This window comes from Paramisgurnus dabryanus, chromosome 4 (assembly GCF_030506205.2).
Source record: "Paramisgurnus dabryanus chromosome 4, PD_genome_1.1, whole genome shotgun sequence".
Classification (NCBI taxonomy): Eukaryota; Metazoa; Chordata; class Actinopteri; order Cypriniformes; family Cobitidae; genus Paramisgurnus; species Paramisgurnus dabryanus.
Window position 1 is genome coordinate 6,412,412 of NC_133340.1, and position 14,990 is coordinate 6,427,401.

General features: G+C 36.1%; 1 long non-coding RNA gene across 1 annotated transcript; it reads right to left on the bottom strand.

The window, feature by feature from the left end:
• Positions 1-1,114: 1,114 nt before the first annotated feature.
• Positions 1,115-2,886, bottom strand: LOC141282067 (uncharacterized). The gene is made up of 2 exons (XR_012336622.1): positions 1,856-2,886; positions 1,115-1,414 (listed from the first exon to the last, which is right to left on the bottom strand). It is a non-coding gene; the product is annotated as an uncharacterized lncRNA (long non-coding RNA).
• Positions 2,887-14,990: the final 12,104 nt, after the last annotated feature.

The following is a 14,990-nucleotide window of genomic DNA, read 5'->3' on the forward strand; positions in this document are numbered from 1 at the left end:
TTTATGACCTATACTGGGACCAGTCACTGGGGGGCGATCGAGACGTTTTGGGTTCACTTTTCAGGGCTTGTGCGGCACGCTTGTTCCTAGGTAACAACCGCTCAAAATTAATAACACGCAGTAACCCGGATGCTGCAAATCATTTTGACAGTTACAGTTTAATATTACACAAAATTAAAATGATGTTTTTTAAAAACATATGACATTATATTTACAAATGATTAAATGAAATAGTGTGTTCATGACATTTGAATATATAGTTTTATCTTAAAAAATGAAAGTAAATGCGTTTTCCTTGCTGAATGTCTGCATTGTTAAAAATTAGCAAGTTAAATATTTCAAATGAATATTTGAAGAGTTTGGTTCCAAAACGCAATAAATCCATTTTGACAAATTTGGGTAAAAATGTGTTTTCTATACCAAGAAGTGACAAGATGAAAATCACTTTTTTTCTTATACAAACTTTTACATAGCATCTTTAGGTTATAATAACATTACATATTCAAATCCATAATTAGATTTTCAAAGATTTTTTGTAAAAACTATGCAACAAATCAAGACAAGTTTTTTTTTCAAAATGCTATAAATCTATTGAATCAATAAATAAATGTGCATTCATCTTTGCCAAGTTATATTCATTTAGTTGACTAGTGGTATACACTGATAAAAAAAAACATTAATGGCATTGATCAAACACTTACTTTGTCATATTAAGAACACTGTCATTGCTGCTGTCATCCTTGGGACGTCATCGCTGAACCTTTTTAACCTGTTAGCCAGCACTTCTATTTTTGAGCATTTTCTGAAAAACGACAACTCCAAACTAAAACGTCTGCAGCTCTTAAACCCTATGGTCTATATTCATAATTCTGGTCTTGTTTGAAACTAGACACTTGACATATTGTTGCCTAATAGTCATAACAACTCAGAGTAGTAAAGAAACAGAGTAAAACAAGGTAAAATATACATTAAATGACTTCCGTTTTTCTTTAAATAACATTCACTTAGCAAAAAAGGTATGAAATGGTCATCTGAGACACCTGGGGACACCATATAGGTAAACTGAATGTCTGACCATGCTGTGATTCAAATTTGAGAATGATACTCCAAAAAATGTTGTTTCTGTGAGCTTTTATTTCAAAAAAGTCCAGGCGTCCTTTCAGAAAAAGTGCACTTGGAAACTCCAAATATACACATGATAACAAAATGACATGATTATCAAAAGAAAATGAGTCAGGACTACATATTACATGATGTATATCAATTCAGAACTTCTCTGCCCACCAAAGCACATAGAAAAAACTATTTCAGAAAAAAACATTTGCACATTATAACAAAATACTTGCTATTTTGAATGTGGTCGCTCATGAATGCACTCCAGATTCCAGTCCTCCTCTGGATGTCAGCTGAAGACCTGTTACATCACATCACAACACAACACAACACAGACACACACAAAGCAAGAGAGGATTTTAGTTTGAGTCAAAAGTTAGAGACATACAACTATTTGTATGAGAAACTATGATGTAATATACATGAACATAATACATACACACATACACACATTACATGAATATATTTATAATTACAAATGTCTTATGTTTGCCAAATAACCTATATTTCTCAGCTGGTAATACTCATATTTTCCACCACATATCTTGTTTTTAGTTTGTATATTCTGTGCATTTGATTCATATAGCTATAAAAATGATTCATTTATATAACATGTCATAGAAAATGAAACCATGTAAAACTCGTATTTTAGTCATCTCCACTGTTACTTTATAATCAAAACAGCTAACAAGAAACTAGAAATGTAACGTAAAATAACTAATGAACAAAAGAATCCACTTACTTTATCCAAGCGAGCGCAGCTGAGCTCATAGTCCGGTCCATCTCTCGTCGACGACGCGGTTTCGTTTATATCCAATCTTGTATCTTTGCTCCGCGATCATGCTCTTTATCAACTTCTCCAAAACACTCTCAACACAAACAAGTCCTCTGCAGTCGACAATCCACAATGGAGATGTTATATCTAACCTTTGAGAGGTTTCTCAGCGGCTCCGGAGAGCCTAGCCGGCTGCTATGCTACCCAAACAAACAAACGCGCAGGGAGGGGGCGTGGGCATTCCTCTCCATGCGCTTCTGTAGATTTGCGCAGAAGTACACTTTACTGACGTAAGTTGAATCCTTGTAATCGTTTCATGATTGGTTACTACCCCTGCCCATCAAAACTTTGCTGGCTAAGCATTGGCTGGCTTTGTTTTGGCGTAATCCAGTCAAAAGCCTATGGTTAGCTGAAGGACATCTGTTTGGGCAAATCGGTGTTCCCGATTCATTTTGAGTTGTCAAACCTTATCTGATTGAACAAAACAGAAAAATAGGGCGGGATATTTATCGGAAGAGTCTAACGAAGCAGGAAGAGATGGATTTTCACTGATAAAACTCGATATTTGATAGAAAATAAACATGATCGATCATACTTAGCGGAAGCGCGGATGTAAATAAAGGAGGGTATTGCTGGATTTATCACTATTTTTAGTTGTTTTGGATTAAAACGTGGGATGCTTTTTGAAGAGTGGACCCTTACGTTGCAATGTACGTTGAAGTTTTTGGGAATTGTCAGAGATGATCAGAACCATATGGCAAGACATGTGAGTACCCACAAATTTTTTTATATGCATTCCGTCTGCATTTTATTTAATCTTATCCACACCAGTGTATTGATTGCAAAAATAAGCTCAGAACATGAATTTTGAGTGTTTAAACTTTCAAATAATGCAAAGTTTATGATTGTTGATTGAATATTTGATGTTAAACAAAGTACAAAAACACGTAAAAACGCCCCCTAGGGACCGCCGCCGGGCCGGTGCGTGTTAAGAAGTTTTAACAGCGATCAGCTGTAAAATGGTTTGGTCCTGCTTGATTTTTGTTGACTTTGGGTAAAATAATAGAAAGTTTTTCTTAAGATCCCCTGAGGTCAATGTGTTAGCATGACAGAAGCTTGATGCTGTCGAGACAACAAGCAACAGCCGGCATTTTTCCTTCGCCCGAGTGCCTATCACGTAAATTATTCGATTTTGACGTTTCTTCCCCACCACAGAAAAACACCACAGGTTTATCAATTCCATCAAATCATTATTTAGTTTTTGTTTGTTTGTTGATCATGAAATACAAAGTAGATGAGGAAAACTAGGATTTTGTGTGTATTAACAGCGCCGACATAAATGTTTACAATGTGATTTGTTGAGGCGATTATCGCCTTCTGGCTGCCTTAACTATTATCCACCCCTAAACCTGAGTGCTCTTATTATTACAGTTTATTTATTTGTTCAAGAAATGTTTTTCACACAAAAACCATCACACAGCTCTTTTGTGCTGAATACATAATGGCAGCAGTGGTTTGAAATGACAAAATCTTGTCTCTTTAAATACACTTACAAAAATAACTGCTTAAATTAAGCATCTGAATGTATACATTCAGCCTTTAACTCTTTCCCGCCATTGACGAGTCTGGTCAATTAAGAGAAAATGCTTCCCTGCCAATGACAAGAATTTCCGGCTTCCCGCAATACCGCTATTATCCACCAGGTGGCGCAACTTTTACAACCCGGAAGTAATGCCTCACCTGAAAGAACTCTGTGTATGTTTAAAGATCGCTATGCATCTGGGCCCGGTTCCCCGATAACGTTCACTCTTAGCGTGCTAAGAAGACTCAAAAAGATATATCTTACCAAAGTTGTTGATGTTCCTAAGTGTGTTCCCCGAAAGTGTCTCTTAGGAAGCTTCTTAACACGCTGCCTCTAAGAACAACGTACACTTGTGCTGTCCCAAGTGAAGGTGCTGAATTATTTGCGATCGATCACTCAGGGATCGATTTTCCACTTCACGCGAAGGTGCATTACGACGTTAAGAAAGACAACACGTTATATACAAATGGAACATTACTCAAATTATTCCAGTCACATTTATTTTAACATAGTTTAAGTTATCCGTAAAATATTGACTATTAATTAAATGATCAAATTGTCAGTAATACGGGTAGACGAACCGGGCATCCCTCGCTATTTATCCACCCTCCTTATCCCGTTGTGCCGCTTCTTGACATGGGTTTTGACTTTTAAAAAATATGTAATACACTTTTATACGAATGTTAAGGTATTTAACAATCAAAATTGATTGGCAAGCAGCTGCAGTATTTCTGTTTAATGCGGTATTGCTTACAATTAATGTTTTCAATAAAAAGCAACCTAGTTAGATAAAGAATATGGTCTGAGAAGATCTAGCAGCTCCATAATGAGTTGTCTTGGAAGGCGATTTTTTTATTTAGCCACGTCAGGCAAAATGTCAAAAGGTTTAAGGGTTGACGAATAAAAAAATTGGCATGGACTAAACAGTTACGCGGCCGGTGTTGTGTGGAAGTCTATTCCCCCTATGTTTCCTTTTAGTGTAGTGTTTTTATAGCATTTTTATCACATTACGTTTATTCTTTATATATATTGAAAGTTTTAATGGCTACTGAGATGTATATGTGTGCATTTATGTAATGTATCTTGACTGTTCTTGATTGTAAGTCAATTATTTTTACAGTATGAATCACATTATATGTATAATATATAATTAGTATGTTTGTAAACATAACAGTTTTAAAACAAACAGTAGAGAAAAAAAGAAAAGAAAAAGACAGGGTATATGTTAAAAGACATAAAACTGTCAAATATGAAATATTTAATAAATTGTATAATAGAATACATGATATTATTGCTTTTTAGTATAACCAATTGAAATCTTTAATCTTTCTAAATAAATTATAAATGTAACGTGATGAAAACGCAATAAACATATAGGGAACAGACTTCAATGAGGAACACACACCGGCGCCGTCTTTGATTCATTAGTTCTGATACCAAATAAAGTCAACTGCATAAATAGCCCTGTATCCATTGCAAACATATTTTATTATAAGTCTTAAAAATGTCCATAACATAAAATCATTGTCAGCATACCATAGTTTGACTTGTACTGAGCTGCGCTGATTTCTAAAGACTGCGGCGATAGCGTTTTGCGCTCAAACAACGCTAAGAGAGAGCTTACGAATGGTCCAGACCAACCTTACGAAAGTGTGACTTACAGAAGATATACTTAGCGTACGAACGTTTTGGGAATCGTGCCATAGAGTTAAGAGAGAGGTTAAGGAATAGGTTAAGAACTACTTAGCGATAAGAACGTTTTGGGGAACCGGGCCCTGATTTCTATCAAAAGTCCTTGGCAAAATGGAATTATCTCAGCTTTTTGTTCCAAATTTGGTGTTTTTGAAGAAACCTAACCATATTTGAGAGGTGATAAAAGAGAACTAATGAAGGTAGGATGAAACGTTTTTTCTTTGTTGTTGTTTTAAAGAAGAAGGTCTGATATATTGTTTGTTTATATATATTTAAAGAAGAACATTTTCTGGAAGGCAAAAACTTTTGTGAAAATCATGAAAAATGGCTGGCCACAAAAATACTGGTGGGGAAATAGTTAAAAATAACATTTAAAGTTATATCTTTAAAGTTTTACATTTTCATTTTTGGGGGCACTATTCCTTTACTGATTTAACTTGGCATCAGATAGGACTGTCAGTTTCATAGACATTTTGATTTTAAAGTTACAGAGCTAAAAGGTGTCATGATAACAGGAATAACACAGTGAGACACACTAAAAATGAAACATTTTTAGCCAAACCTAAAAATACCAACCTGTCCCGATGGAGGATTTCAAGTCATTAATAAGTTCACTGTCAACATACTGTATATGTTATGTACTTTTAATGAAAAGGATATCTTCACACTGAATTTTTGGAACAGATTTTGGCAACCTTGAGAAACTCTGGGTTCCTTACTGCCATTTAATGTCATTATACGAAGGAGGTGTTGTGCAAGAAATGAGCGTAATGCGCTTCAAGATTGCTAGAGGTGCATATTTAACAGTAAGACCCTGAAGGGAAGCCAAGCAAGTATAAGGAGAACAAACTATGTGACAGAGACCCATCAGACTCATTATCGGGCCAATTATATGGAATGTAAATCACTGTAAAGCATAGGGGTCTGCAGAGAGGCACCAGACTGACCAATGACCATTAAGCTGACAGAAACAAATTGCAGTGTAAAAACAGCACCCGAACTCGACTCGTTTCTCTCCAGGCAGGGTGATTCATGGTCTTCCAATCATCTCACTTTTCAACCTCCCTACCTTTGATTAAAGAGCACTTTTTAATATCCTCTTTAAAGCAGTGCCAGGGTCTTTAGGGTAAAAACTGAAACCGTTTTTTTGGCAAGAGCCAAGTTGTTAAACTCGAGGGAGCCATAAAACATGGTAGCAAATGAATGTTATTTCTCATCTAACGATAAAGTCGGGATGGATCTTAATAGAGTCCTATTGATTGATGAACAAATAAATGACAACAAAAGCAAAGAACAATTACAGGCAAATAGTGACCTGGATGGACATTATGCACTGTCTGCCTGCAGGGAACAAATAATTTTTAACATATCAGGCTGTCTGAGACATCTATGCTTGTGAATTTAATTTATCCTCTACTAAATGTGGCCCTAGTATTGACGTAGGTTTCTCTGTGGTGCCTTGTGTACGATAAATCGGTTTACTACTAAATTTTGTTGCTAGGCCCAGGTTTATGGGGTTAGATTTTGTCAAACAAGCAAATAAATGGAAGGATATTTACAAATGCATAAATTAAAGATAAACATCTACAAAAATGTAGAGAGTTTAAAAGAAGTCACAAATGCGACTCTGTCTGTGAAATCCAGGCTAAAGTCTTATGATCTAATACAGGGTTTCCCGCAGAAAATGTATTAGTTAAGGTGGGCGGGACCGGGAGTGAGGCAATCAAAAAGGCGGGGCGCGTCATGATGAAAATTAAAATATTATTATTAAAAACACTTAAATAAAATTTAATTTTAAAGAAACTATGACAGAAAATGAACACATACTAGATTATGAATTAATAAATTTTTTTAACAGATAGCCTACCTCTAACGGGAATAGCTGTGTGATGAAGTGAAACTAAAGGGTTAATAAACACAAACTAAATGAGATGTTGTAGAACATCTGGCGAACGATGATAGACAGCACAAAAATTTTAAAAACGGATTATTTCCCACTATTAATTACATCATCTCAAAAGAGTCTAACGACTGTAGCATGTAAATAATGCACATAAATAACATGAGCAACCACGCTATTCTCCGAGATGTTTTATCAACTGGCAGTGACGAACCACGACTTTTTTTTTTGGACGACCTTGTTAAGGCGGTAGGGTTTCCCAGCTTAGGCGGGCCGCCCGATCCGCAAAGTGCTGCAGGAAACCCTGTAATATTGAGATCATCAATGGAGCATCAACGTTTCATTTTAATTGTTGATTTCACATTGATTTTAATCTTTGACTTGGGCTTACTTAGTTAATATTTAAAATATCAAGGTTATTTTTTAACATTAAATATAGGGTGATTTTATGTAGAAAACAGTAAATCACAAAAAAGACACTTGCTGGGTTTTCACAGAAAGTCTCCTGCACTGTAAAAAATTCAACTTTTTTTACAACTTTGTTTTGCAAGTCAATTCAACCTATTAATTAAGTTTTGACCTGTGATAAATTGGCATAACTTATAAAACAAGTTGTAGTTGTTTAACTTAATTTGTTAAGTTAAAGTCCCTAACAAATTTGACCAAAACTTCTTTTTGAGTAAAATTTTTGTGAAAGTTGAATTAACTCAAGATTTTAAGGCAACCAGATAACTTACTTTATTAAGTTGAATTTTTTTTACTGAAATAGGACCTAGTAACACTGCTTTAAGATTAGGGCTGGGGCGGTTTGGGTTTTTTCTTACCGCGGTCGGTAATCAACAAATTCCCGCGGTTTTGCGGTTTATTGGCAAGACAACCAGTTAAATAACATGCATGATTTATTTATCTTCAATACAAAACATGTGCAAATTACTTAAGGAACATGTAATGTGAATATTATTTCCTTCCACATTTCTTCAATTTCAACATTCAACAACATGAACAATTAATATTATCAGTTTAAAAAATTTTTTTAACGCATTGCACGTGTCTAAACGTGCCTACAGATTTCGCCACTTTTCTATCCTTAATTTATGAATGGCATGTAAATGACACAAATTATTGCTGCCCTGACGGTCTGGTAAAGTAACCATTTGTATGAGAAATCATTTGTACTGCATATGTGTCCGTGCCTGAGTATAGCTTTGAAGCTGCACGGAGACGCGTGTGTGTGCGCAAGATGACGCGGTCCGTCTCTGTCTCGCGCGCGCCCGGGCAGTCCGCGTCTGTCTCGCGCGCGCCCGGGCAGTCCGCGTCTGTCTCGCGCGCGCCCGGGCAGTCCGCATACGCGTCTGTCTCGCGCGCGCCCGGGCAGTCCGCGACTGTCATACCATAAACATCTGTCTTTTTTCCACAAACGGAGAAAGAAGACGCAAAAGCAAAACTTTTTGAAATGTGTCCTGCTTTAGAAATAGCCACTGTGGTAGGCTAGATGAAAAAGAGACAATCTAACCTCTTTGGATATCAATCCTCGGACTGATCGCGTGCTCTATGTTGCGTGACAATTTAATAATGTATGAAACCTGATTCTGTTGTTGATCTGTTGCGGCTGAATGACAAATTAATATTAAAAATCATATCAGGTTATAGTTTAGTTAACAAGCTGCGGTTGTTAACAAGCTGCGTGTATAACTTCCCCACATATACACACAAGTGCAAGCCAATGTTTCAAGTGTATTTTTTTTTTTTTTTTTTGCGGTTATGACGGTAAGGAGCTCAGACCCGCGGCATGGGTCACGTGACCGCGGTATGGCGGTAATTCGGTTACCGCCCCAGGCCTATTTAAGATACCCAGAAAGCCCTCTATGTGAATGAGATGCAGAAACAATGCCGTAAGGGGCGTGCCGTACTGAGGACGCGAGTGTCATGGCAACATGAAATTATAGTTTAGCTTTTTAAAACGAGCAGTTTATAGGTTACCATTCATGACGAGAAATGTCGACAAACTGGACTACAGCCGATATCAGGGAGTTTGGGCTGAAGCAGAGATCATTCAGCAGCATAAAAGAATCGGGCATCACGTGCTCATATGACCTTATAATAAACAAAAATGCACATGCGTCATCGCAACAAAATATATCATTTAGCTCTTTAAAACTGGGGTTTTAAATGCAAATTAACATTCACGATGAGAAATGTCTTCAAACTGGAATAAAGCAAAGATCAGGGAGATTGTCACTTTCCACTCTGAAGCTGAGATATAACGGAAAATAGGCAAACTTTGGACACTGCGGACAAAAAAACTACCAAGTGCAGGACTTTAAACATGTCATGTGTCTTTACAGGATCATTATGGGATCTGTGTGAACTAGTGACGGCTGGTGACTTCTTAATTTGAAGCGCACGATGCGAAGTTCGTCACAACATGTATGTAGCTTGTCATGTGTGTGGTTCGTCATTTCAAAATATGTGTTCTGCGCTTTGAGAGATTGTGTGTGCACTTGAACTTGAAAAGAGACGCTCGCGTTTGCCAGATATTCGCATAATCTCATGCATAATCAGAGTTTACTGTTAAGGGAGTGTGTTGCGTGTATTTAGGGAATGTGAGCGTCTCTTTTACCATAAACGGTTTTGACGCGTGTGTAGCAGGCACTTATTTTGACAAAACACGTGATGCACACAGGATCTCTCCACACGCAGGACACATATTTTGGAAAAGGGAACCACACACGTGACAATCTGAACACTTATTTTGAATTAGCGCATCCTCGGAAAAGCAGTCACGAGCCGCCGTTGGTGTGAACGCACAGGCAAATTCAGAACATTTTTTGGCAGTGTGAATGAACCAAAAATCAAACGATCCTCCACAAATCCAAGATGCATTTTCTATAATGTCTGTGTAAAAAGGGCTTAAGTAATGACTAAATTTTAACTGCTCCTTTTTAGTTTCACATGTAGTTGAAATCTGGATAAAATTACTTGCAATGAAAATTTTAAAATGCATACTCTGATCTAACCTTAAACTTTGACAGAGTCTTAAATTTTGAGAGAGGTCAGCGCAGACTTGATTTTAAAAACTTAAAATGCTACTAGGGAGATCTTTCAAAATACTTCTAGACCTTAAACTCAATATTTTCACTTCTGTTATTGCAGCGCACATCCTTGGTGAGATAAATTAGATTCTGTCTGCTTGCTCAATGAGACGTCATCTGAATTTCACAGAAAGAAAAGTCTTTCTGTTTCATTCACTTTAGGTGTTGCTTTTTTAAACTTTGCCTGTTGGTTTAAACATACAAATGTGTTGTGTCGTGCATTAAAACTGGTTTCCCAGACAGGGTTTAAAGCAATAGTTCAGCCGAAAATGAAAACGACCCCGTAAATTTTTTCACCCACAAGCTAACGAGTTACAAATGTCCACCATTTTTCACACAAACACATATTTAGGTATTTTTGAAATTTTCCTAGCTCTTCCTATATTTATAACGGATGAATGTATAGGGTCCAATATTGTACACACTTTTCAAAGTGAAGTCCTCTCCTGAATACAGTTGAGTCTAACATGGCAACGTTACTGAAAGCTTGTTATTTTAGTTTGTAAAGTTTCAAATATGGATATTTCTCGTACCATCAGAAGGCCTTTATTTATCCCCTGGAGCCGTGTGGGTTACTTTTGCGAAGGATGGATGCACACATTCTTTACCCTATTTTCATCCTTTAAGCCTAGAATGCATATTTTAGCTGACATAACAAAAAACAGATCGTCTTAAGGGCGATTTATAGTCGTGCGTAGGTTCTACGCCGTAGCTACCTCCCGTCAGGTAAAAAAAACTGCGTCATAGGTATTTCCGTTTGTGACGGTGAAAACAATGAAGAGCCAAGTTGAGGAGTGATTTAACTCAAACTGCATCAAAAGCTGCTGTTTATTTACTTCCATCATTGCTGGTCTTCTCAAATTATACACAACAAGGTGCTGTTTCTTTTTCGTTTGTGGGTTAACTTGCCAAGCTTCTTCTTCTCTGACGATCGCGCTGCTACTGTGGTTACACGCGTGGATACTGCCCACCAGCGGTTGCGCGTGTGTTTGCACGTCGACGCGGACGACGACGCAAAAGTATAAATGAAATCCGTTGCGGATCCTACGCCGTCGCTGCTACGCCATAGGACCTACGCACGACTATAACGAGCCCTTTAACTATTTCCCCGCCATTGACGAGATATCTCGTCAATTAAGAGAAAACGCTTCCCCGCCAATGACGAGATTTTCCGTCTTTCTGCAATATCGCTATTATCCACCAGGTGGCACCCTTCCACAACTTTTTAAACCCGGAAGTATTGCCCTATGGCAAGCTGCTGCATGTCCGTGTCTGTTTTAAAGATATCTGAATGGGATCTCTATGAAAAGTCCGTCACAAAAATGGAATTATCTCTGCTTTTTGCTCAAAATGTGGTGTTTTTGCAAAAACCTACCCATATTCAAAAGCTGATTACAAAAGAACTACTGAAGGTAGGATGAAACGTTTTTTTTTTTGTTTTTTTTTTGAAAGCAGAGCGTCTGTTCTTTCATTTGGTATATTGTATGTTTATATATTTGAAGAAGAACATTTTCTGGAAGACATTCAATTTTTGTGGAAATCATGAAAAACGCTGGCGCTGGCTGGCAACTTTTTTTAAAAACGCTGGCGGTGAAAGAGTTAAAAAAAGTATACAGTAAAATACTGCATTTAAACCTTTGCAAACATGGCCCTGGTTTACCGGTCAACTTTCATACTGTTTCTGTCACAAATCTATATATCCTAATATATTAAACCAGAACTTTCCTGGTGGGAACCACATGCAAACAAGACATCAAAAATAGTTGAATTTAAGTTATACATTTTTCTAACCTTTAAAAAAGACATCACTTAAGTATATGCACCAAACTTCTGAGATCCCTAAACAGAATCTCTAAATGACTGTAAACAAAATGTATAATTCAAGATTCGCATAAATGATTAAAATTATGTAAATAGGGGAACAGATTCAATGGCAGTGGATTTGAGTGTGTAAAACAAGAGTAAAATAAGCTTTGCTTTGCAGGTGAAATTAACATTCAAGGGAAGTTTGTTTTACATACATCTAAATAAAAATTATCACTTTTATATTACTATTCTAATGCAGTGCATACAAACAATCCAAACAAGTTATTATAGTATGATGAAAGAGTTAATCCATCAACAGGTTTTTTTACCTAAAGCTTCACTAAAACGTATTTGTATAAAGCTTTTTACAATGTACATTATTTCAAAGCAACCGTACAGAATAGAGAATAGATAGAGAGCAAAGACGGCAACTGTGTCTTGCAATCTTCAGTAAGCAAGCAAATAGTAACGCGAAATGGTTTTATTCATGTGAATTGTGATTGTATTTTGAAGAATCAGGCATTGGCATTGGCAAAGTGTTCAGTTCTGGGAATAAGGGTGACCAGAAAGAAAGAACTTGTTTAAATAGAAACAGTGCAACGGCTAATATTTAACTTGTCTGTTTGTACTCCAAAGGCAACTATTTGGGGATATCACTTCAGCGAGTTGAGAATTTAACTTGGCAGCCCTGAAATTTTGCTTTATTTACAAGCACACATTAATCAGCGGTCAGATAAACATACATTTCAAACAGAGCAGAAAGTGACAGAAAAACTGCAAGACTAACATGGATTTCCATCATACATCTTGGAAATGGAGATAAGATCAACAAGATCAACAATCTCTGTTCAAAACAGAACAAAAGGGAACTAAATTATTAAATTCTGGAGTGGCAAAATCTTTTTGAGCTAGGGCCAAAATGATATTGAAATGAAATAACTTCCTTTTAAAAATAGATAGATTTCCTCTTAAAGCTGTGAAGATCTCTTTATTGCACTTACTTATGGCACTTTAAAAAGGCCAAAGTCTAACTTGAACGAATTAAAACTTGTTAAAATGATTTAAGGGTTCATAATTTTTTATTTGTTCCCTAAGGTGTAATTATAATATTTCTTAAGTGTTTTGCAAAAAAAAAATCTAAATTAAATCATGGATGACCTTTTCCACATTGTTTTTGGTCCTGTGGTAATAAAAGTCAGATTTGATTGTTCCCCTTTAAAAACATTTGGGTGTAATCATTAAAGTGTATTTTATTGAAGAGGAAGACATTTTAAGGATGTGTTATGATACAAAGACTTCATGTATGGCAAAAGATGAAGTGAAATTTGATTCCTCATCTCACGACTTTTAAAAAAACTGTTCTTACATAATGCAATTTTTTCATTTTTCATTCATGCTGTGCCAAACATCAATGTTGATGAACATACCATCTTTTCTCTCTTTTTCATATAAAAAATTTCAATGAGAATGAATAAAAACCTTGCCCTCTGCTGTAGCTTTTATTCACACCTCCACATAAACAGAATGCACCTGATATCTTACAGTGCCATATTTAAAAGAGTGAAAATGCAAACAGAGGACAACAAGATTTGCATTGAATAATGCCTTAAATACTATACTGTTTTTACAATGCTACTGTGTAATGTAAAGAATTAGGAAGAACAATCGCATGAGCAGCTTTAATAATACTTATTAATAATAATAAGTCTCATTTTGAAAAATTGTCAGTACAGTAAAATCACTGACATTTCTTATGTTTGAAAAAAACACGAGAGTGAGTAAACCATGGCAGAAATGTTATTTTAGAGATAAATCTTGCTCAAAATCATCCCTTCCCTCTTATCATTTTAAAGCTGCTAGACTTGCTCAGTTTCAAACATTCATAAAAACAATGTGTCTCTTCTAACATTTCATATTTCCAGTAGATGCTTTTTTATTTTTTGCTAAGTACCTATATATCTTTGTGTTGCCGCTTGTAATATCAGCGTGACTTATATTGTTTCATGACTGTGACAGTTTATTTGAATTGAAGCGCACACATTTCTCTCCATTAGACACAAATGCACTCAGTCTCACCTCTTATTCTTTAGATATCTCTCTCTCTCTCTCTCTCTCTCTCTCTCTCTCTCTCTCTCTCTCTCTCTCTCTCTCTCTCTCTCTCTCTCTCTCTCTCTCTCTCTCTCTCTCTCTCTCTCTCTCTCTCTCTCTCTCTCTCTCTAATCATCATTGTGTATGATTGGATAATGTTATTGATGAGAAGGACATTTTAAGAAACTTGCAGGATCACTCAATTTTTTAGGTAAGTGGTTGCAATCAATTTATTTAAGCTACATTTAAACAAAAATTTAAACAAAAATAAAAAGTTTTTTATTTTATTTTACTTTACTAATCTTTTTTGTTTAAATGTAGCTTAAATAAATTGATTACAACCACTTACCTTAAAAATTTTGAGTAAATTGAATGAATCATTTTTTTCAGTGATTTTGTATATCAAAAGATCAAGGGAAATTTGATTCCTCATGTCTCAACCCTTTTAAATAAACTATTCATCCATAATGCAAGTTTAATTTTGTCTTTTGACATTTTTTGGACAACGTCTATTTGTTTTAATAGCCGTCCAAACACAGCCCAGACATCGAGGCTAAAACAAGGCAAAATTTGGATTGTCTGTGGAAAATCTAGCCCCCCACCCAAAAAAGTACAAATAAAAATAAATAAGTAAATTTTATGAAACCTTGTATTACTGTTGACTTTTCCTACATGATGGATGGAGTGCATCGAACTATACTGGGTCAACAGTAAAACTAGACGGTGAAATAACAGCTATTGTTTGCTGGGTAGGTCGGCAAACGAGACTTTAAAAGAACCTAAGACACTTTGACATAGCTTTGTGTCTCTTCGTGATGGAACACAAAACTAAGACATGCATGAATTTGAATTCCCTGTGAACTAAAGTTCACTCAAAATCCACAGCCTGCACAGCATAACAATAAGTCTAATGGCAAATCAGTTGTGACCGCTACAGTGTCA